Genomic DNA, 21,413 nt, shown 5'->3' with positions numbered 1-21,413 from the left:
TTAGATATTTAAAAATATATATAAAAAAACCCTCAGCTCTACAGTTCTTACAAAATGCAGGTGGCAGGCTGAATACAGGCTGTATTTTGCAACCATTGGGCTATATCTAATAAAATGGAATTTAATAAAAATAAGCATAAAGTCTTAAAACTTGGGTGCAAAAAAAAAAAACTTCACAAGTACAAGACAGAGGAGATATGGTTAGACAATAGTTGCTCTGAAAAAATACCTGGATATTTTAATGAACTTCAAGATCAATATCAACTAGCAGGGTAACATGGTAGACAGAAGATTCAAAGTAATCTTGGACTTCATTAAGAGGGGCACAGCTGTCAAAAAGAGGGAAGGGGTAGTTCCATCATACTCTGCCCTCATCAGACCTCATCTGAAGCACTGTTCTGGGAACCATAGTTCAGAAAAGACATTATAAGCTAATGAGTATCCAGAAGAAGGCAACTGGGAATGTGACCACGCGATAGACTAGGTTGAAGGAACTTGGAAGGAACAAAGAAGAAAATTTAGGCTTAATGTCAGGAAAACTTCCTAAACTGCCCAAATAACTAACATGTAAGTAGAGCTTTCAAATTTTCAATGGATTTTACATGTATTATTTCATTTTATCCTCACAACAACTTGGAACAACTTGGTGGGGCTGGTACTATAATTATCCTCATTTTACAGATGAGAAAATTGAAGATGATGGAAGTTAAATGTTTTGTCCAGGGACACAAAGCTAGTAAGTGTCTGAGGCAAAATTTGAACCCATGTCTGCTATCTTCCTATGCAAATCCAGTGCTCTATCCACCATACCACAAGGCCTTGTAAGGTTCTGAGTTGCACCCACACCTACACACCCATACAGAATCTTCAGGTACAGACATACATTTATCAGGTATATTATCTTCATGTGTTTGTGTTAGACAAGACAGTCTTTATGGTCTCAGAAAACTCTCAAAGTCTGTAATTAGACTGTGAGCTCCTTGAGGGAAGACACTGTCTTTTTCCTTTCTTTGTATCCCCAGTTCTCTGTACAATGCCTGCAGGTAGTAGGCACTTTATAAATGATTATCAGCAAACTGACTATAATTCTGGTTCTAGTTCTGCTTCTGAGAGCTTACTTGCAGTATGACCTTGGGAAGATCACTCAAACTCTTTGAACTACTAGTTTTCTTGGCTATAAAATGGGTATAAAAATGACTCATTATCGAATTTGTAAGGTTGTTTTGGAGACTGTACTTGATCAAAAGTAAAACAGTATATTAATGGATCCTTTCAGCACCATTATTTTCATCTCACAGTTACATCAATCTCTTCTTTGGGGTTGACAGCTTCCCTAAGGGACCTACCAATCAGGTTGAACCTAAGCCTCAACAATTATTTGAGGAATAACCAAAAGTGAAAAGCTGCATACGTACTGATTTGCCAAGAAGAAATTGAAACCTGTGAAATAACTTGGAGAGAGAACTGGTCAAGGCTTCTATCCACAGGTCCTGGTGGACAACAAAGTCAATTGGAATCAATCATGACATGGGTGGGGTCTTTACAGGGGGTGGAATTAATTTGATTTTAGGTTTGCATTAATAGGAATATAGTACAGCATAATGCCTGGCACATAGTAGGCATCTATTAACTATGTATTGATTGAATAATAAAGACATCTAGGATTTATAAAGACCCTCAAGTTTTGTAAATGGCTTTGCATTTGTGATGTCATTTGACCCCCACAATAACCCTGGGAGGTAGGTATTATTATCCCCATTTTGCAGATAAGGAAACTGAAACTGAGAGAGGTTAAGTGACTTGCCAAGGGTCACACAGCTAGTAAGTGTCTGACGTAGGCTTTGAACTTAGATTTTCCTATTTTCAAGTCCACCATTACAGTCTCAGTGTATCTTGGCCAAATGGCATGTAGAATGTTATGCCCTATCGTGAACATCATATTTTTGGAAGTATATTCATGAACTAGAGGGCATCTAAGTGGCACAATGGAGAGAGCACTGGTCCTGGAATCTGGTAAACCTGAGTTCAAATCTGGTCTCAAATACTTACAAGCTGGGTGACCTTGGGCAAGTCACTTAACCCTGTTTGTTTCAGTTTCCTCATCTGGAAAATGAGATGGAGAAGGAAGTGGCAAACTGCTCCCATATCTTTGCCAAGAAAACCCTAAATGGGGTCGTGGAGAGTCAGACACAATTGAAATGACTGAACAACATTGATGAACTGGAGTGCACCCAGAGGGTGACCAAGAGGATAGAACTAGAGAGCATGCCAGAGAAGGACTGAGTTGAAGGAATTTTAAATCACTAGACTAAAGAAGAAAAGACTTGGGGAACACATAATTGCTACCTTCAAGTATGTGAAGGTTATGGATGAGGAATTAGGCTTATTCTGCTTAGCCCCAGAAGACAGAATTAGGATCACAGGCCCAGGACCAGGGAAGCAGATTTCAGTTTATTTACATATGATTTATAAAAAACAACTTTATAAAAATTAAAGTTCTTAAAAGTGGATTGGAATTGGGATTCTGAGTAGGTAATGAGTTCCCCATGACTGGAGATCTTCAAGCAAAGACCTGAAGATGATCATACACCAGAAATGTTCTAGAGAAGACATGCTGAAGTCTGGGGTTTGGCTTAGAGGAAGCCTAAGGTGCCATCTAAATCTAAGACTCCCTAATTATATGAAAAGGGAAGATGCTAAGTGTGGCATCCAGACACCAGACAGTGCTACTAGGGATATGTAGACTGTTTGCATTCTCCAAACTCTCTGGTAATAATGTCTGCTCTGTCCTCCCTTAAGACGCCAATCAATAATAGCAGATGGCCATTTTAGTCAACCCCATGGGAACTTTCTTTACTGAGCTATTTCCCTAATGAAAATGCCAGCTAAGTGTTAAAATAGAACTATTCGAATGGTAAGTTGAATGGAGCCTTGCAATGAAGGAGCCTTGGCTTCCAAGTGTTCATAGAATTTTAGATGAGAAAGGGACCTTCTTTACTCAGAGGCCAGTATTTTTCTCCTATATTATTCCTAATAATAACTGAAATGTATATACCATGTTAAAATTTTAAAAACACTCTATACACACTTTCTACATCTGAACTTCACTGTAGCCTTGTAAAGTAGATTCTATAGCTATTACTAAAAGCTACATTTTGCAGTTGATAACAACTAGAATATGTGCGTCACTTTAAGGTTTGCAAAGTATTTTACAAATATTATCATAATTTATCCTCACAACAACCCTGGAAGGTAGGTGCTATTATTCTCCCCATTTTACAGATGAGGAAACTGAGGCTCAGGTAGGAAAGTAAATTGTCCATCATTTATAAAATCACAGATTTAAAGCTGGAAGGAATCAAAGAGGTCATAGAGTCCATCCCCCTCATTGTAGAGATGAGAAAACTTAAGTCCACTTTGCCTTACTATCTTCACTATACATATTGAAGATGGGAAGGGGCTTTAGGAAAGGGAAGATGGGAGACTTGAATTAGTAAACATTGGTGCTTTCTCCTACCATGTCCCTGTACGATTCCTAGAGTTCTATAAGACTCTGATCTTAGAATCTATCTGGGCCAACTCTCTAATTTTACAAATAACAAACCGAGGCCAAAGAAGTGGGATGATTTTCTTCAAGGTCACACAGGTAAGTAGTGGCAGAACTCGGCACTGAATACAAGTCTCCTAATTCCTGGTCTACTGATATTTCTGTCTTGACATGTTAGAGTGTTTTCAGATGCTGTTTCTTCTATAATCTAAATGCAAAACTTTAGATAATTCTAAGCGATCACAAAAACTTTCTTTTTCTATCATGAAGGTGACCAGGTCCCCTTTAAGCCTTGTACAAGCCATCCTGACACCATGGCATCAACCAATCTGAAGGTAACTAAACAAGCCACTTCAGCATATTGTGGTAGAAGGGCCCTGACCAGTGGCATTACCTCCTACCACTACCCCTCTAGCTCTATTCCCCAGGTAGGAGTTGAGTTCTCCCCAAGGTAGCACTCAAATTTCTTATCAGATTGCACAAGATGAGAACCTATCCCCAGCTGTTTCCTAATCAGAAGTGTGTGAGTGAGGGCTGTGGAACATTTATTCAGCTCAAATACAGTTACTCTTCCACCTAGTTCAGTTTCAGGTAAAACCACTCCTGGTGATTGATGACTGAGGCACAGGCAGCTGAAAAAGGATGCAAAAGTAGTTACAGAATCTAATCTGTTCAGCAAAATGCTTCTACTTACCGGACCTTGAGGACTGTTCTTGGCACTAGAAGTGAGCACAGAATTGTCAGATTTATAGTCCTAGGGAGAAGGGGGAAAGAGAAAGGCAAGTTGAGGGTAGCAATTTGATTTGGCAAAACCCAGTTTAGAATGAGCCCCAAAAGGTTGGTGAATGGCATTGGGGTGCCCTCTCACTGACCACTCACCTTCTACATTCAATGAAGGGCAGTCCTGAGGCACTGGAAGGATGCAGCTGAGATAAAACTGGGTACCAGAATAAGGAATAAGTTTGATCCTAGTTCAAAGATGAGTACAACTGAAGACTCTCTCTAGTTCATTTCTCCCATTTCATCTCCTACTTGACTTCAGGCTTTTCCTAAACAACACCTGATACCAGGGACTTCTTTTTCAAAAACTAAGCCTTTAGTCCTGGACTTTCCTGTTTTCTCTTGTCTGGTGTTTCCCAGCCCTTATCAGTCAGCACAAGGCAAAACCGAGCTTTGCCACAGTGTGAGAGAATATGGGAGGGGCACAGCATAGAATGAAAGTAAAACAGGAGTGTAGTCCCATGTGCTTCAGCTTAGCACAAGTGAATAACATTCAATTGCTCTTTCCAGGTGCTTTCTCTAGTTAATTTCTCTTTTTGGTTTTAGAAGCCCTTTCTTCTAGACTCAACCATTGGAGCTATGGCCCCTCATATTCATTGACTAATTTTCTATACTAGAGTAGGTCTCTGAAACAGTAAATTATTTACTTTGACATTTGGGCCCCTGGTATGCCAGAGTTTCTGGTTCAAATTGCTACCTATAAACTCACCTGAATTACCAATTCAGCCAGTGCCTCATAGACTCTGCCCCCTAAAAATTGCATTTTCCATGAAACCCTGGCTCTCAAACCCTGTTCATCTTGCCCACTATGCTCTAGATTAGCTCATGCTGGATTTCCACTCTCTTCATCACTTTTCTTATAGTTGCTTTAATTTTTTAAAGGGATCTTAAAAAAAAACCTTAACTTTTCACAACTTTGTCTCCCAACATCATCAATGTAGCAGAGTTCTAGTCACCTTATCCCATTTTCAAAGATGTACAATAAACAAAAAATTCTTAAAAAGTAGTCTCCATCTGACTCAAGTCTTTACTATTTTCCATTGAAACATTTAAACTACTTTAGATCCTGACATTTGCATTTCAACATGCAATCCTCTAATCCCTTTTCTAGTGTTACCATTTAACTAACTAATTCAATTACTGATTTACCTAAGTAATTTAATTACTCTTTGGGAAAGGGCAGTTGGGGTGTGGAAGGGCAGCTAGGTGGGGCAGTGGATAGAGCACTGGCCTTGGAACAGGGAGGACTCACCTTCCTGAGTTCCAGTCTGGCCTCAGACAATTACTATGTGTGGTGGTGGGCAAGTCACTTAACCCTGTTTGCCTCACTTTCCTTATCTGTAAAATGAGCTGAAGCCTAAGGAAATAGCAAACCATTTCATTCTCTTTGCAAACAATAACAACAAACAAACAAAAAAACAAAATGGGGTCAGGAAGAGTCAGACAACAAGAACAACAAATTGGGATGGGAAGCAAGCCTGGGTGACAAGTTCCTTACTCCTTCCTGTATTGGCCATAACAGAGCTTTGAGATTTGTCTTGAGATTTTGTCTGGAGATTTGTATCTCCACTAAAGTAGATAGCCAGTCCTAGAAAGGCATCTCTTACATTATTCTGCTTCTCCCTTAGCAAAGAACAGCCAATTTGGAGTCAGGGGACCTGAGTTTGAGTTCTACCACAACTCTGTACCACCTGAACAACCTTGGTCAAATCACATTAGCCAGAAAGGAGCTTCATTTTCCTCACTTGTAAAAGGAGGGGCCTGACCTAGATATCTAAGGTCCCTTGCAGCTCTAAATCCTATGTTCCTGTGCTTTCCCATAGTCAGCTGGGTAGCTGTGAGTCACAGTCTGGCTGGAGATGTTAAATGTCACTTGCAATCTTTTCTGCCACCAACACCCCAACCTCATCCTTGCAGAGACACACACCTGTCTTCACTGACATCTCCCTTCCAGAGTTAAAAGCATATTACCTTGGCCAAAGATACTGTGAAGAGAGAAGTTTGCCTTTTTTAAGTGACTAAGAAAGAAACCTGACACCTCAAACCCAACTCTGATTAAAGTTACAGAAAGTCCTGGAGGATAACCTAAAGGGTAAGGGACAGGGTCAGAAATAGTACCCACAACCTAATTCCATGGCCAAATACATTCTCAGGGTACACTTCTTTCTTTACAATATGGAATGAAATAAGGTACTCTCTGATAGCCTCAAGGCCAAAAACTAGTGTTTCTTATGGGCTCCTTTACTGTCCCATTTTATAGACATATATTGAGGTAATTACTTAAAATGACAGGACAGACAGCAAGAAATATTTTAAATTGGCAAAGCCAAGTTTGAAACACACTACATCACTAACTGCTTAACCAGACTCTTCTCTCCCCACTCAGCCCCTCAGAGCCTGCTTCCCCTGCTTAAATTCATCTGCTTCTCCCCAGGCCCATTAGAATCTACTGCCTTCTTTGTGTTTCTATCCCTTGTCCTTGTTTTCAAAGACCTGTCTAGAAAGGAATCACGGAGTGTTACAGCTGGCAGGAGTCTAAGAGGTGACCTACCATAACCCAAAACTGAAGAGGAATTCCTTCTTTGGTATCCCTGATGAGTATCCATTCAGCCTCTGCATGATATAGAGTTTTTCAAATCTTATTGTTAGCAGAGGTGGATAAGTGCTAGACCTAAAGTAATAAAGACCTGAGTTCAAATCTGCTCTCAGACACTAGTTATGTGGCCATGGACACTTAACCTTGGTCTGCCTCAGTTTCCTCATCCATAAAATGTGAATAAAAGTAGCACCTACCTCCAGGGTTGTTGTGAGGATAGAATGAGATATTTCTAACGTGTTTTACAAACCATAATGCCTTATATAAATGATGATGATGATGATGATGATGATGATGATGATGATGATGATGGTTTGGAGAAATTTAGCATGAGAGAAATCATTACCTAACAAAGCAACCCATTCCAACTCCATCTATTAAAAAGACTTCTTACTGTGTTTGAAAGGATATCATGTGGAAGAGAGATTGCACTTGTTTTGCTTAATTTTCCTTTCCTGGGCCAACAGAAAAGTGTAACTGTTAGAAAGCTTTGCTTATTATCAAGCTGAAATCTGGTTTGCTATAAATTTCACCCAATACTCCCAGTTCTTCCCTTCTGGACAAAGAAAGCCTAATATCTCTTCCATGAGACAGCTCTTCAAATACTTGTAGACAGTCATGATGCTCTGTTGTTCTCCCCTACCCCTCACCCACGTTCTTTCTTCTTCAAGCCAAACATCCCTAGTTCCTTCAACCAATCCTTGAACGATGTGTGTCCAGTCCCCTTACTATTTGGTGGTCCTCCTCTGGACAAGCTCTGGCATGTCAATGTCCTTCCTAAAATGGCACACAGAAGTGAACTGGCCACATCAAGCCAAGCCAAGTTGAACTAAGTCTACATATGTGTGTTGTTGTTCAGTTATTTTAGGCATGTCTGACTCTGTGACTCCATTTCCTCTTTTCTTGGCAAAAATACTGGAAGTGATTTGCTATTTCCTTCTCCAGCTCATTTTACAGATGAGGAAACCGAGGCAAACAGGGCTAAGTGGCTTGCCCAACGTCACACAGCTAATAAGTGTCTGAGGCCAGATTCGAACTCAGGAAGATGAGGCTTCCTGACTCCATGCCTGGTACTCTATTCACTGCACTACTTAGCTGCCCCTATATGTGTGTACCTTAAGCTTTCTTCATACTTTGATAACATAGTTATTGCCCTCTAAACAACTGACTAAGCAAGAGTTGGGCTGTAAAGGAGGACAAAGCTCTTCTCAAGCATCTTTTATTGGACCTGATTCTCTTAGCTGCTAGCACCACTCTCCCAAAATCCTTTGTATTTATCTTATATTTGTTTTGCATCTATTTATACAGGTACATGTTCTCTCCTTGATTGATTACGTTGCTTACATCACATCTCCTCCTGATTACATTGATCAAATATAAGCTTCTTGAGGGCAGGGACTGGTTGGCTTCTTCATTGGTTAGTTGTCAGGAAAAAGAGTTACTGAGAGAAGCAAAGAGAGAAGTGATCCCTTTTTGGAAGGTAAACCTTTCCCCAACCATCCCCCACCTTTACTCCACCTTTCCCAGGGGTCATCAAAGCAGCAGAACATTTCCGACAGGGGGACAGCAGAAGGGAGGAGTGTCCTGTTTCACCTTTGTTCCAGGCCTTTTTCTTCACTTAGTGACACCACACAGGACAATCTTCCTGGAAGAAATGTGCTGGCCCATGGTGGTCTTTTTTAGCCATTCTGAGCAATGGTTAACAATTTCTCCTTCTGATGGGAAGGATAACAACAGGTGGTCTTAGGAACTGCTATCTAGGAGATGGGACTATAATATTCCACAATGAGCCTAGACATGTTTATATAGTTAGAAAACTTTGTCATCAGAACATATAGCATTAGCTTCTTATACCTTTTGCATCACTCCGTGTTGACACTCTAGCCTTCTAAATGCCCAATATCCTTGTGTGTCCTCTCCTCCCCACTCTCAGGAAAGGATCAAAAATCAGTCATTTATACCAGGAAGCCTGAATCCCAGTCTTCTGCAGCAACATCTGTTAAATACCAAGCAATGGCCAGGACAGAGAGTTCCCTGCAGCCTCTGCTCAGAAATGATCCCATCCTCAGGGATCTGGCAGGAGGTGGGAGCATCAATTCTCCAAGTGAAAAAGTAAGTGGCATTTAACAGCAACATTTATTTGCCAGAAAGACCGCCAGGACCAATCTTTGCCTAGAAATGACCTTTAAATAACCCATCCTTCAAGTTTATGGCAAGCCTAGAACAAAGCCCTCTCTGTGCCAAATTCAACTAATGCCCACTGGTCATCTAATACAAGTGGTATCAGGAGGGCAGCAATGCATGGGGGTTGGAGTACAGCTGGAATATTTATGGATCATTGTCCCTGGAGGCCCATAAACTTCAGCACTCCACTCAAAAAGAGCTTTGGAAAATGAAAAACAGATGGGAGCAGAGTCGCTTTGGCTCTCTCTACTGGGTAGGCCTCTGGGAGGCAGGAGGCTTTAGCCCTTTATTATCATAGAGCACCCTAGAGTTCCATAATAATAAAGGAAAGATTTAAATGTCTTTTCTCCTACATAAGGGAGTCTTTTTTTCCCTTGGGAGAAAGTAAAGGGTCAGAAGTGTGGAGGGAGAATTACATGAGAATAAGATCAATCATTATGGAGATCAAAATTAGATCTGCATAAGATCCATCACCATCATCATCGTCATCTAATTAGTATTTATATGGGTTTGCAAAGCTCTTTACAAAAGCTATTTCATTTATACTCACAACTCGGAGAGGTGGATACTATTATTATCTTCATTTTACAGATGAGGAAACTGAGGCAGAGAGCAGTGAAGTGACTTGCCCAGAGTCACGTGGTAAGTGTTGGAGGTTGAATTTGAACTCAGGTCTTCCTAACTCCAGGTCCAGTATTCTATCCACTGCACCACCTATTTTTAGTGCCCTGGTTCTCTCTCTTCCCCTTAAAATGTTCTATGTTCCAGCCAAATTAGACTCAGGTTGTTCCTAGGCCTCATCCTTCACTCTCCATCTTTGATCATTTACACAATATTATTGTCCATGTCTGGGTTATGAATGCCTCCACATCTTTGCTCATGAAAATTTTCTGTTCCTTCAAAGGCCACCTCAAATACCCTGCAGTGTAATAGAGTAGAAATACCTGTAGATCCTTCCTATACTGAATCTATGACCCTATCCTATACGTTCCCCTGCTTCCACAAAGCCTTCCCTAAGCCCACACCCAGTAAAAGTGATAATTTTGTGCCTTCCTTGAATGGTTTTAGACCAGTTGGCCTGGCTCTTTTTTTTGGCTTCTATCAAATTCTACATTGCATTACACTTATTTCTATATACGCCATCCCTCTCTTCCCCCCACCCCAAACTCTCGGTAGAGTGTAAGCCTGTTGAGGGCAAGAGATGGATTATTATTATTTTTTTCTTTTTAACACTTGTATTACCAGTGACACGCACACAAAGCTATAACCAGGGAGGGACAACTGGAGCTTTGCCACAGATGCCAAATTTTGAAAGCAATGGTAGGTAGTTCTTCAGCAGCTAGAGCAAGGCTTAGCACCTAATTAGCAAGAATAGTTCATATCCAAAGCTACCAAATGGCAGGTGAGAGTCTCACCTTCCCAGTTCTTCTCCTTCCTCCTCCCATTCTACACTGCCACTCCTAACTTAGTGGAATTTCTCAGGTGCAAAAATTCCTATTAACACCTCGCCTTTCACCTAATGGAGACATCATAGACTTTGTTGAAGGGAAACTTGAACAAGATTCACCAAGTTTAGAAGATGAGGGAATATGTGAACTTCCTGATTTCTTCTGCATCCCAACCCTTGTCCAGGCCCCACTTTTCACTAATTTTTCACAATGACAGCCCGGTGATACACAAGTTCCACAAGGCTGACTATTGACATGCCTGCTTTAAATACTTTTTGTGCCTACCCCACCTGTCCTCATATCAACCACCCAGAGCTTAATATCCCTGGAAATGTTGGTTAACCTTTCAATGAAGAGCACAGTCTATCCCCTAATTTCCCCCAACCAAGAAAATGCAGTGTAAATGTCAGATTAAGCTTTTCAGCCCTCTGCCTTTAAAATGAGAGATAAAATTTAGCTCCCTATTCCCAGATGTTAAAATCTCAGCTTCTCCCTAGGGCAAAGAAATCAATGCAAGTAAGATCCATATTTTTTTCTTGGAACACTACCACTTCTAGCAATTTATTTGACTGACTATGCCTTCTATTACCATGTAAATTGTTTCAGACTGCAGGGGGAAAAAAGTATTAATCTCCTCTCAGTAAGTCATAAAATAAAGAAATCAATTTCAAGGTCAATTTAGTCTAAATAACACCTGCTGCCCTTTTTGTAACATGCAGACTCCTCTGAAACACTAAGTTGTTGTCTATAACGGCATCAATATGCAGCTGCAGAAATTTGTGTCTCACATAAGTCAAGGTAACGCCAGGGAAGACTCAGGCCATCTGTCCCATAGGTACTAAATGAGAGGTCAGGAGGACTGAGCCTAAATCAGCCCACTAGACTCCTGAGGAGAACGCGGTCAATGAATACTTCACCATGGGCTAAATTACTAGAAGACTGGGTCTCACTCAGTCAAAGGAATATTAATTAAAAATAATAACTAGGATGGGCTGACCAAAGCTTTGGCCCAGAGAGCCAAATTTATAGGGTGCTGACTTTAAAGAACAATGACATCACTGGCTTCCTACAGCATTTCATTAGCACAAATCATTAATTAAAATTGGAAGCTAACAGATTGGGCTGTGCAGAGTGCCTACCCTCCCTTTCCCACCAGCCTCCACCTTTACCTCCAAAGACTTGTGCCTCTGTTCAAGGACTCTGACTCATTTCCCTCAAACCAAAGGCAAGTTCCCAGTCAAATTCTTCAGATGTGGTTTGTGATACTTATCCCAGGTACAAAAATTCCTAGTTATAACTCTGTTGAAGAACGGTTTAAGGCAAAACCCTGCAACAGGCTCAAAACTTCTCCGATATAGATCTGCATCTTAAGTACCTGCCTAATCTATCACATAAACCACCACATTTCCTCCGTGGCAAAATCTGCATTTGAATTAAGACATTTTGATGGCCACATTCAGTGAAGATAGAGCAATGGAGTTGGAGTCAGGAAGGTATGAGAGCAAATACTGTCTCATGCTCACAAGCTGTGGAATCCTGGGGAAGTCACTTAACCTATCTGAGTTTCTTCATCTGCAAAATTGGGCCTTAATCTCTATGACCTCTAAAACCCCCTTCAGCTCTAAATGGATGATTTTAGGGTAAGGATACAAGTATAAAGAATCAAACTGCGGTCAGCAGCTTCCCAAAGATAGGACTCAGTCACTATAAGAGTCCAATAATGGGGCTTTTCTCCATAAACAAATGAACAATAGCTGAAAATTTTATTGTAAACTCCCCATCAACACTTTAGAGGCTATGGGATCATAAAATAATCAATTTAGACTGGAAAGAGCTTAGAGGTTTTCTAGTCCAACCTTCCTTTACAGATAGGGAAACTGAGATCCAAAGAAATTAAATTACTTAGTCAAGGTCAAATTAGTGGAAAGTACCAGATATAGGGCTAGTACCTAGGACCTTATGGAAGGAATCTTTGAGATACCCTTATCTTTCAATCAAAATAACTAAGGCCTTGCTATGTGGTACAGTGGATAGAGTCAGAAAGACATGAGTTTAAATCCTGCCTTGGACACTTACTATCATTGTGACCCTAGGCATTTACTTAACCTCTGTCAGCCTTAGTTTCTTCACCAGTAAAATGAGCAACTATCTCACATGGTCATTGTGAGGATTATATGAGGTGACATATGTAAAGCACTTTGCTATCCTTAAAGCACTATATAAATACGAGCTATGGTTATTGTTATTGTTATCATTATTTATGTCTAAGGTCACGCAAGTAGCAAGTGACACAGTCAGAATTTGAACTGAGGTACTCAGACTCCAAATGCAGACCTGGCTCCACATCATTGTTCAGCCTCCTAAGTATATAGATTTCTGTTTAAAACTCCCCAGAAGGCTAAAAATGCTGTCACAGCAGCATCAGACTAAAACTATGTTATATCCCCTGGTAACTATTCAGAGTCCAAAACCCAGTTCTCATGAGGTGCCATGGGTCACACAGGAAAAGGCAGACTTGGGTCCCCTGGGTTCCTTTTTCCAATAAATAGCAATAAATAGGGGAGAAACTGACAGACACAGAGAGATAGAAAGAGAGATCAAGACAGAGACAAAGAAAGATACCCAGAGAGACAAACAAAAATTCAGAGAGACACAGAGAGAGAAATTAGGTACAGAGTACAGTGTCAGGCTTTGGGGAAAGTCTGCAACACTTGTAGTTGCAGACCTTTAAATAGCTTGTACGTAGGGGGAGGCTTTTTCCTCAACTCACCTCAGAAGTCATTAAAATTAATGGGTTTTGTATCAGGAATTTCTAATAAAGTTACCGAGTCACTGAGTCAAGAAGCCAGTATGTAAAATGACAGAGTTGATTTCTTGAACGCAATGAAAATTTTAATCTAACGTTAACTGATTCTTGCAAAGTGATAACTATCTCTTTTCAGTGGGATTACAGTAGGATTTGGGCAGGATCTGACCTCCAAGGAACACTAATGCTGCTGAGAGACAAAAACAGATCATTAAATCACAGAAGTAGAATTTTTACGCCTCCACGGTGCTGTGTAGTGACAAAAGGAACAACGGAAAAGGGAAAACAGATATTCTCTACAGACTCATATAGGAACATATAATATAGAAAATACTCATTCAGACATGGGAAACATCCGCCAAAACAGGCTAAATGAGACTGAGGAAAACACTCCATAATGAAAACCCAGAAAGAATGCAGAGCGATAGTGGATGAAGATAAAGGAGGGCCTTAGTGATGCAAGATGAAGCTTTGAAATATTCCTGGCTAGAGTGGCTGAACACAGGGCCCAAAGTGTTTTCTAGGACTAGAATAGCAAGGGAACCAGTGAAGGAGGCACATTATTACAGGATATTTTGCAAAATGAAGTCAGAGAGAATAGCAAAATAACTGAAGTGTTGAATAAATACTTCCTAACTGTAATCACAAGGGAGAACACTAAAATTAGGATGTCTGACATTGGCTTTTTATCCACCGCCTAGGATTATTTCGGGTTTACTGAGGCAGAAGGATTCAGTAACCCATAAATCTTCAAGGGCCATTTATCCAAGAGTGTTACAGAAAGAGCCAGGCACAATTGGTAGCCTAATTATAAGTATCAGAGGGAAGTTACCCAGTTTCAAAGGATTAGCACTGCCCGGGAAGTAGAATACCTTTAAAGGTACTCAGGACACAGGGAGTGAAGGAAGCTCCCTCCAAGGTACAAGAGAGAACCAGACGAGGGAGAGAACCTCTAAGTTCATTTGGTTTGAGGGGGGAACCCAAAAAAACAACTGGTATGGTAACTAACTCTGACCACCCCCCCCACCACCTTCGGTTAAAAGATCAACATTCTCTTGTGGGAAATTGTCAAGATTATCTGGCTTCAAAGCAGTTTTATTTTTTAATCTTTGCTAGAATCATAGAATCTTGGTATTTCAAAATTGGGGAGATCTTATCCCACTCCCTTCATTCACAGTTGCTCAGTTTAGTGCTCTATTATTACAGGTGAAATGGAGACTGATACTAAGGAGCCTTGCAGAAAGAAAAGTTAGGTAGTACTCAAAGTCACAAATTAAAATGGCTCTCTACCTTTCCATAATTAATTTATTATTCAATTAATTGAATAGATAAATGAAGAGCTTGTTAGAATTCTTCAAAATAAGCTAATACAGACAAGTTATTACAGTTCATACATGGTTAATACATTTCCCCCAGAAAAGAAAATTAACTTAGACTTGCTAGGAATGTCCTATTCTACCATTATGATGAGGTCTATCCAGGGGTGTGCTAGAACTGGCTAGCTGCAGTCAATTTTTAAATTTTCAGTGTAAGCATTTACACCTTAGAAATTGGCAAATGCTACAAATCTGATCTTGACTTTTTATTTTCTTGATTGTCTAGGCTTAAGAAAGATGACGGAGAAAATGTTAATGATGCAAATTAAAACAAAAGTGTGTCCTGCTCATTCACAGAGTCAGTTATTAAATATTTTCCAGCATACCTCAGGGTCTACCTATACAAGCTTCCAGTCTTATAGCATCTGGACTCCTCCTGGAAGGAAACAAGAAACTTGGAGATGCCAAAAAAAAAAAAGTAATCCCCCTTTCCTTTGGATTGGCACTGCCCAAATAACTCATAGTAATGGCATAGGACATAGTTTAGGTTCTTGCTTCCCTTTCTTTTCTTTTTTTTTTTATGAAAGTTCTTATCCAGGCACAGTGAGGGGTCCTTGGCACAATAGAATTTATTGCTTGTACTTGCTGACCAATACCTGGTTCCTCCTTTGTTTCCATGGAAGTCACATGATACTGTTAGGGCCCTGGGACCACAACTGTTGGGTATCAAAGTTTAGACTAAGTGACTAGGAGTCACTTGTGAAACATGGAATTGTAAGCACTTTTAACAGTGAAACACTTGCAGGTTTGAATGAGGCTTCTGTGCAAAACAACTGCAATTAGAAGTTACCTTCTGTTCTGAACAACTGCTTCTTAAATCAAGGCTCCCCTACCTTATTTCCCACCTCCACCATACGTGCACACACACACACACACACACACACACACACACACACACACACATTCAAGATTTGTTTTCAAGCTTCACTTTTAATTATACTTATTTATATTATTTTTAAGGACTCTCATGACTTCCTTTAAAGAAGAAGTTCTCTTTAAAAAGGAAGGAAGGAAGGAAGGAAGGAAGGAAGGAAGGAAGGAAGAAAGGTACGAAGGAAGGAAGGAAGGAAGGAACGAAGGAAGGAAGGAACGAAGGAACGAAGGAAAATGCAAATGAAAGGAACTCCATTGAAACTCTTTCCCAGTTTTCTACTGTATTCAGGAAAGAACAAAACATGCAAGAGATTAAAATAAGTATGAAACCTGGACCACAGCACCCCAAGGCTCTGGTGAGGAGACTGTGAGAATTGTGTGAACCAACCTGATTCCATCAATTCTGGAGCTATCTCAATTCCCTTTCTATTCAATTAAGGGTCTAGTCCAATTTCTGTCATAAGAAAACTTTATTACATTGTTTGAACCTTAACCCTGTGTGACTAGGAAGCTAGACCACCTCTACCTGTTGCTTAGAGACTAAGGACCTATGTTAAGCTGACCAGAATAGTCAGATCCGAAGACTGATATAAGAAGTTTTCACACAATTATACATCTCAAGCAATCCCTATGTCTTATCTGAAAACTGGCCCCATACTGGTCAATCAGTTATTATTTCCTTGCTCCTTTTATTGAATATAGACACTTAGGGGAAGGGGGGGAGGGGGCACTTCTTTTTCTGATTTCAGAGAATCACACCTGCTCATTCTCTCCTCCCAATTCTTGAAACTCACTCAACCACCTCCCAACTTGGAAAACCCCTAATCTTTCCTCCAATTAGAAATCAGATTACCTAATCTTGTATTCTGGTTTATATTTTGTTAATTGTTTTCCTTTAATGCATAAAAATCTGTCTGCCCCTATATTTGGGATGCAGTGCTAAGTCTAAATTGCAAAGCAAGTGCCAGTCTGCACTGGTGGAGGAAGCTTCCTCACCAAAAATTCCCTTATGCCAATGAAATTATAGATCTGGTCCCAAAAGGTCCTATGGGACGTGTGTCTTCATTTTGAATCATGGGAATCCAAGAATGAAGGAAGAGACACCTTGCCCCTCCCTCAATCAAATGACCTGGCTTAAGGAAAAACAGACACAATCGTCTAGAGCCATGAGGAGAGTTTAACATGTTCTCATCTCCTTATAATGTTAAAGTGGAATTTTAAAATTACTCCTTATTATATGTGAGTTGTCAACTTAGGATGATTCTCTAAAGTTCAGCCACTGGAGGATGGAAAAAATGAGAAGGGCTCTACCGTAAATGTAGTGCCATCTGTTAAACAGCACTGCACGTCTGGATTAGTGTTGGACAGGGTCTCTCCCACAGATTTGTCTTTAATTAAACAGGGACCTAGAAACCCCACTAAAAACCAGTGGAAGATCACAGCATGCTTAGCCATAGGCATGGAGCATAACATTGTCAGTGAGTAGGGAATGCCATGAAAGCTAATATTTTCATCCACTCACAAACAACAGGATGCATAGGGAACTCCAGAGGGGACTAAATCCAACTCCCTATAAAGCAGATGTTAAAAAAAAAAATTTAAGTCTTAGGAGAATAGTAAGTGCCAAAGCAAGGCCAAACAGAGAAAATTTCTCTGATGAGCTTTATTCAAATATATGCAAGGAGACCAAGTTGCAGACATTCAAATCAAGTGGGTAGGGTGATTAAGTGAGGAAATCTGGGAGATGGCAAGGGAAAAAAAAATCTCTTAACTCTTCAGTAAGTTTAATGAATCTCTCTTTCCACTTACCCTAAATAAAATGGCACAAGGTAGTGTTTCTATGCACAGGCAGCTGAGTATATCTTCCAGCAAGCCTGACTACCAATCAGTCCCTACAGCTGCTTCCCCCACTGCCATTATACTAGAATTCGACCAACCCACTGAAGGGTGTAGAGATGGAAATCATCTCTCACTGCTTCTTGCTGCTTATCCAGTCTATAAAGCACTAGTGTGTCAAGAGCTTTAGTACTTCACTCCTTCTTAGGTCGAAATGACTGAAACAACCTGGAATATCATCTGTTTGGGTTTTTTGTTGTTGTTTTTTCCCCGCTCAGTTTTGATCCTAACTTCACAGAAGGGTTCATGAGAAGTAGTTTAATTTCTGCAGACAGCTTTGAAGCTCTTAGCTAGAATGGCTGTAGGAATTCAATTAATGAAACAACAATAAACAAACCAATGTTGCTGTTTTTTCCTACTCAAAGTCATGATTCTCAATAATATATTCAGGGACCATAATAACTGTTCATATGTTCAGGTGAATCCATCTTTAATTTAACTCATTGACTTTTAAATATCAGGCTGTGAAAAAAAAAAGCCGAGGACAAATTTGGTATTTTTGTGCCTGAGGCAAGCACTACAAACGGTGCCCTGAGCCAGCAGTATGTGTTCTTAGTTGGGGTCAGACAATGAAGGCTATATACCACCCTGAGGAAAGAGACAGAAACACTGGTACATCTGCCTCTAAGGGCAGAGACCTTGGACACCACAGGGCTGCTTCTGAGAACACCCCCAGGGAGAGAGAGGCAACCATCTGGTAGCTTCCTGGCTTATTTATTCTTTAATTTTTATTAGTAGCTTCTATTTCTGCATCAGCTTCATTTCCCAATAAAGTATCATAGGATCATAGTTTGAGAATTAGCAGGGACCTTTCTGGTCGTAAGTCCAGATGAGGAAATTGTGTCACAAAGAAGTTAAGTGACTTGCCCAAGGTGATTTAACCTCTCTGTTAGTGTCTAAAATGGGGTTTGAACCAAGGTCTTCCTGACTCCAAGCCCAGCGTCCTGTTCATTAACCCATGCTGCCTCTCCCTCTCCAACCAAGACAGTGAATAAAAACGAATGACTGTAAAGGCAGGTGGGGAATGAAGTTAAGCAAAACTAGCAAACATCAGTCTAGTCTAATTGTCTGTGCTGTGCTCCAGCTTTGCAAAGGAGGGAGGGAAGTATATCTTGATATCTCTTTTTCAGAGCCATGCTTAGCCAAGCAATAGCTAACATCATTATAGTGTTCAGTCTCAATTTTTATTGTTTTTTCCAGTTACATTATTATTGTCTTTGTGTATATTGTCCTGGTTCTGCTTACTTCACTTGGCATCAGTTCACACACATTTTCCCATGCCTCCCTATTCTTCACATCCACCATATTTTTATAGCACAGTAATGTACCATTACATCTCCATGCCACAGTTGGTTTGGCCATTCCCAATCACTGGGCATCTATTTTCATTCCAATTTTTTGCTACTATAAAAAGTGCAGCTATAAATGCAATGGTGTCTACTGGAGTAGCTTCCTATTTTTAATAATTAATCTCAACAACTAGATGCTAAGGTCAGTTGTTTCTTCACATATTTGGCATCCAACAAACCTGATTACTCAGAGGTGGGATGGTAAGCCCTCTAGCAAACAGATGGATGTTTGGGGCAGGGGAGAGGGAGTTGAAAGGGGCCTTGAAGAAGCCAACAGCCAGTGAAAATCTTCAAAGTACTATAACATGAACTAGGACTAAAAGGCATTTTATGGAGTAGACTTAATTCAACTCCTTCAACAGAGAAGGAAACTGAGATTCTAGAGTAGGGAAGTGACTTGCCCAAGGTTTCAAACAAAGAGTTATTCTACTAGTACTGAAACGGAGGATGAGCTGAGGTACAGTCACATGTAGTGAGAGTTAGAAAGGGTGGTAGAGATCACCTTCTCCAACCTTTTAATTTTGTGGAAGAGAAAACAGTAGGGAATAGTAGTAAGATTCAGAGTAGGGAAAAGGGAAATAGTGTGCTATAGTGAAAGAAGTGGTAGATTTAGACTCCAAGGACTTGGATTCAAATCCTGACCCTGCCATTTAACATGTGTGAATGAACTGGGTCACTAACAACCTCTCTAAGGTTTAGTTTCTTCATTTGTGAAATTAGGGGGCTAGACCAGATAATACTCTATAATAATAAATAAATAATACGCAAATGATAAAAAATAATAAATATAATAAGGGAGAAATTAGGGGGCCGGACTAGATAGTACTCTATTTCATGAAAAATCCATTTTTCTTATAGGATTGTATTTTCTTATGGGGGCAACTAGCTGGCTTAATGGAAAGAGCACTGGGCCTGGAGTTAGGAAGAGTCGTCTTCCTGAATTTAAATCTGGCCTCAGACACTTACTAGCTGTGTGACCCTGGGCAGGTCACTTAACCTTATTTGACTCAGTTTCCTCATCTATAAAATAAGCTGGGAAGGAAATGGCAAACCACTTTAGTATCTTTGCCAAGAAAACCCCAAATGGGTTCACTAAGAGTTAGTAACAACTGAAAAATGACTGTAACAATAAAATGTTTTCTAGGACACACACACACTTTTGTCCATTCCAGAAAGCAATTTGGAACCATGACCAAAAAATCATTAAATTGTGCAAACTCTGACCCAGAAATACCACTATTAGGCCTATGCTGCAAAGAGATCATAGAAAGAGGAAAAAAACCCCAATTGGATTTGACAAAAATATTTATTTCAACTTTTTGTGGTAGATAAAAACTTCAAACTAAGAATGTGCTCATCAGTTGAGGAATGGCTGAACAAATTGTGACATGTAAATGTAATAGAATACTATTTTGCTGTAAGAATTGATGAAAGGGATAGTTGTAGTGAAGCCTGCAAAGTCTTGTATGAGCTAATGCAAAGTGCAGTGAGCAGAACCAGGAGAACAATTTATACAATGACAACAGCATGGTCAAAACAACTTGGAAAGACCTAAGAACTTTGATGAACACAATGACAAACCATGATTCCAGAGGACAGATGATGAAACATGCTACCACCTCTTGGTAGAGAGGTTATGGACTCAGTACAAAATAAGACAATTTTTAAAAAATAGTCAATGCAGGAATTTGTTTTGCTTGTCACTACATATTTGTTACAAAAGTTTCTTCCTTCCATCATTTCTTTATTTCTTTCCCATAGACAGAATGGAAGGAAGAGAAAAAAATTTTGTTAATTAACAAGATAAAATTTTAATTAGAAAAAACTCTCCACTCATAAAGATAGAAGTGAATACTTTATACATATGCTGCAGTCCCCCAAGTAACTCTCTCAATAAACAAACTCTTTGCAAGAGAAACAGAAAAGCAGAATAAAAGGAGGGGAGAGGAAAGAAAAGGAAAAGACAGGGGAGGGAAAGGGAGAGGAAAAGGAAGAATGAATAAGGAGCCACTCCATTTCTCTAAGGGAAATTTTACCTGGGAAAAAAGTCAAAGGAAAAATAATAGGAGATAATGCTATAAAAACAATAATTCTAACAGAATTGTTATTGCAAAAGTCTGGCTTTCACAAAAATAACTAAAATGCATTTACCCTTTGAAAGAATTATGTCATGAGGGTTCCAGGGATATCCTATTTAGAAGATACTGAACATGGAAAAAGCCCTAGTGGTATCTCCCATTGCAGATCAACAGATATAAGATCGTGGCTGGGGAGTGGGAGGGAGGGAAGGGGTAGGAAGAGAGGAAGGGGAAAAAATTATTCTCTATTGTGGTCTGTAAACTGTAAAAGTGGCTCTGGTGGAAATTCGCGGCTAAGACCATATGTAATCTTGGCACAAGTAGTATAATGAGTTACTCTTAGAACTTAGTAACTCATCAGCATCCAATCAATAATACCTCTGGAAAGCCTCCTTCTTCTCTATATTTATGTAGTTCTATAGCACCAAGACACTTCAGCCACTTAATCTCCATGACATCTGAATCTGAAACTGAATGCTT

General features: G+C 39.9%; 1 non-coding gene across 1 annotated transcript in view; it reads right to left on the bottom strand.

Annotated features, from left to right (window-relative positions):
- LOC110203190 (uncharacterized) overlaps positions 1 to 21,413 on the bottom strand; it is a 531,275-nt gene that overhangs the window by 388,124 nt on the left and 121,738 nt on the right. Inside the window, exon 2 of the transcript XR_013485657.1 lies at positions 4,242 to 4,301. This is a non-coding gene — a transcript (uncharacterized LOC110203190). The remainder of the gene's footprint in view (positions 1 to 4,241; positions 4,302 to 21,413) is intronic.

Source organism: Phascolarctos cinereus, unplaced genomic scaffold (assembly GCF_003287225.1).
Source record: "Phascolarctos cinereus isolate Bilbo 61053 unplaced genomic scaffold, phaCin_HiC Scaffold_4;HRSCAF=312, whole genome shotgun sequence".
NCBI lineage: Eukaryota > Metazoa > Chordata > Mammalia > Diprotodontia > Phascolarctidae > Phascolarctos > Phascolarctos cinereus.
This window is presented reverse-complemented; position numbering and strand designations above follow the sequence as displayed.